Genomic DNA, 3,849 nt, shown 5'->3' on the forward strand with positions numbered 1-3,849 from the left:
AGACAGGCTCCCTTGGCCTCACAAGTCCCAAATGCAACAAAGATCCCGGCCAGACAACAAAAGAGGCAATGACTCCTCCTCAGCCGAAGAAACGAGGGTGGCCTCCCAACCATACACAGTAGCCTCCTCCGTCTCGTCCACAGTCGCCATCTGAGGGCTTGCCCTCGTCGGGTATGAACTCTTCCACCATCCCTATTCCCACTTGCAGCACTTCTCATATTGAATGTTTGTTATCTAGCACCCTCTGAACTTCATGTAATAAACCCTTCAATCCATCATCTAGATTTGAATTTTGGTTCAAACTCCCCAAATACTACTCCACTCACCTGCCTGATTACAACCGCCCCCATTTTTTCCCCGGTACCCTCAAATCCTCCCTGTCATCCCTCATCCACTACTCCTTCCCTCCAGGTCCCCCTCCTGGGAGATACATGACACGCTCGAAATCTGAGAGACAAGCCCATGATCATTTTGGGCTTGAAATCCTCCACCCTCCCCTTCCCCCAAAATTTCTGAGGGGTTGACCCTCCTTCCTTTCAAAAGGCCAAGGCACAGCTGAAGATGAGATTGCCTTGGGGGTTCAAACTACCATCCCAGGGATGCTTTGAGCAAGAGAATCCCAGCCTACCCCCCCTCCATGAAGATTTTCTCCTACAATTGTAGAGCATTGGCTAGGCCAGACAAGAAACTAGCTCTTCGTTGACTATTAAAAATTTCTCCGCTTGATATTATCTTTCTGCAAGAAACCCTGGGACCTATTTTAGACATTGCGCAGTCTCTACAAAACATGCTCCCTAGTTGGATATTTTTTGGACTTGATGTGCATGGGAGGTCGGGAGGTCTTGCTTTGGGCTATAACTCCCATACCATTAAATTACATAATTACTAGGGTGGGCTGGGTCACCTTGGAGCAGACATCAATTCTACTGATCTGGGGATACAATTTCGGATCTTAAATGTCTATGGTCGTTGCCAGAACAAACCTGTATTTTGGCAAAACCTCTTAAGCTCTGATTCATTTTTGTCTGACCACCTAATCCTGGGTGGAGACCTTAATTTTTCCATTGGACATGTTGAATCCTGGGGTCAGCGAGACACTCTCTCGGATTACTTTTTATCAGAATTGGATGCCCATCTACTGATAGATATCCCCTCTACAAAACCCCAAGAAACATGGAGGAACAACAAGACTGGGGAAGACAGTCTAGCCCGCAGACTCGACCGCTTCCTTGTCAAAGAAAAGGTTTTGGACTTGGGGCTTCAAATCAGACACTGGGTTGGTACTGGTGGAATATCTGACCACCTTCCCATTTACTGGGAAATAGAAGGGGGGTGAGCAAAACCTAAAGGACCCTTTAAGTTTTGCTCTGTCTGGCTCAAGGACGACTCTTATAAAAAATTGGTCTCTGATTTCTAGAGAGCAAACCCCCGTGGGAGAAGAGAAGACAATACCAGAAGATTTATACAAAATCTTACAACCCTTAAGAAGATGTCAAAACTTTGGGCTCATAACAAAAGAACTCAGGAGGAACAAACCCATTGTAGAATTGAATCAGGAATTGTTGCGTTTGAGAATAATCTAGGAGGCATCTACTCCTCAGAAGAACATAAGGATAGGATGGTTTCTCATTATGTTGAAAGAGCTAAAATTCTTAAGGAAAAGGAGGAAACCTGGCGTCTGAGAAGCAGAGCCATCTGGATGATGGAAGGGGATGAAAACACCAAATTCTACCATAAATTTTCTAATGGAAGAAAGGCGATCAACACCACATGGCAGCTATAGAATGAATATGGGCAGATTTTAAATACTTTCCCACAACTTGCTGAACTCGCCTCCTCACATTTCAAAAGTACACACCAAGTCCCCAGAGAGACAAATCTTGCAAAAATCATTAGGGTTGCACAACTCTTTCCCAGATATGTGGATCCTAAGGAAGGAGATGAACTTATAAAGGCTGTTACTCTGGAGGACTTGGAACACACCTTAAAATGGTTCAAAAAGGATAAGAGTCTGGGGCCTGATGGTTGGTCAGTGGAATTCTACTTGGCTTTCTTCGACATCATTGGGGAAGACCTGCTCAGAATAGTAGAGGATTCGAGAATCAGAGGCTTTCTTGAAAATTCTATCACCTCTACCTTCCTTGCACTCATTCCGAAGAAAGACAACCCGGACTCCTTTGAGGAATTTCGCCCCATATCTCTCTACAATTGCATATATAAGATCATAGCCAAGATTATTGCCAACAGGATGAAACCTATTCTCTCTAACCATATCTCGCCGGAGCAATTTGCTTTCCTACAAGACAGACAGATCCATGAAGCTGTTGGTACTGCTCAGGAAGTAATTCATACATTACACTCAAGGCGTGGCAAAGGTATGATTATGAAGGTCGATTTATCAAAAGCATTCAACAGAGTTAATTGGCTTTATATTAGAATGTTGTTAACTCATTTAGGCTTCGCTTACTTATTCATTAAATGGATCATGAGTTGCATTACTAATATCCCTTTCAGTGTCCTGGTGAATGGAAGTGCATCTCCTTTTTTTACCTTTGAAAGGGGGTTGAGATAGGGATGTCCCCTCTCGCCTTTGCTCTTCTTGCTTGTTATGGAAGGTCTCAGCGATCTCATCAAATACGAGCATCAAAGGGGCAGACTAAAAGGCATAAAGATAACAGAAGGTTTCACCCTGACACACCTTCTTTTTGTTGATGACATCCTTGTCTTCAACAATGGCTATATTGGGGACACTAGTATCATCAAGGCAAATTTCACCCTCTTCCAAATGGCAACAGGTATGATCATAAATGACAGCAAGTCTACCTTGACAACAGCTAAATGTACTCCGCACGAGACAATTTTTGCACTTTAGCGCTTCCACTTCACTCAGCAGCATTTAGCTGATGGTTTAAAATATCTGGGGTAGAAGTTGAAGCCACTGGGTTACAAAATTGCTGACTAGACTTGGCTCATCTCCAAGATGGAGAAAAGACTAAATACTTGGTACCTCAAATATCTTTCGCGGGCTGGAAGACTCACTCTTATCAAAAGTGCCCTGGAGACCACCCTAGTATATTGGATGTCCTTAGCCTGGATACCCAGAGGCATTCTCAATAGAATACAAGCCCTCTGTTGTAGGTTTCTTTGGCAAGGGAACAAACAGGGAAGGATTTTTGCTTGGGTCAGGTGGGAGGCCCTGAATCTACCAAAAAAATGGGGAGGTTGGGGCCAAAAAAAGTTAGAGGATTTCTCATTAGCACTTGCTGCAAAACTTGGTTGGAAATTAGTATTAGCAGACAACCTATGGACGAGGGTCACATATGCCAAATACATCGCTCCTTTACACATCATGGACTGGATTAGGAGGGCCCACCTAAGTGCCTCAGGTGTCTCAATTATCTGGAAGGATGTACTGAAGGCTTTGAGCCCGATCAGGAAAGGTATCACCTGGAGAATTCGATCAGGACATACTGTTCGCATTGGTCTTGATCCTTGGGTGGGATGTGGGGACATGCATCGATTACCTAGGGATCTCATTCAGTATCTCCAGCAACATAATTTCACTTATATATCTCAAATTGTTGACCTCGAAAATTCCACTTTCCTTCAACAAGTCTGGATATCTGCACAACAGTTAAACATTCCTCCTATTTAGACTCAGCATTGGGAAGAGTACACCCAAGCCCTCATGGATGCCCGCATCCGAATACTAGATGGGGATGATGAGATTATTTGGGCACTTTCAAAAATGGCAGGTATACACCTAAAGATGGATATTTGACTTTGGCTGTGCCAAGGAAGCCCCTGCTACTTGCTGACTGGTGGAGGCATCTTTGGAAACTCAAGGCC

The sequence above is a fragment of the Pinus tabuliformis genome, chromosome 6 (assembly GCF_031772625.1).
Source record: "Pinus tabuliformis cultivar Carrire ecotype Pingquan chromosome 6, CPIR1, whole genome shotgun sequence".
NCBI classification, from domain to species: Eukaryota; Viridiplantae; Streptophyta; class Pinopsida; order Pinales; family Pinaceae; genus Pinus; species Pinus tabuliformis.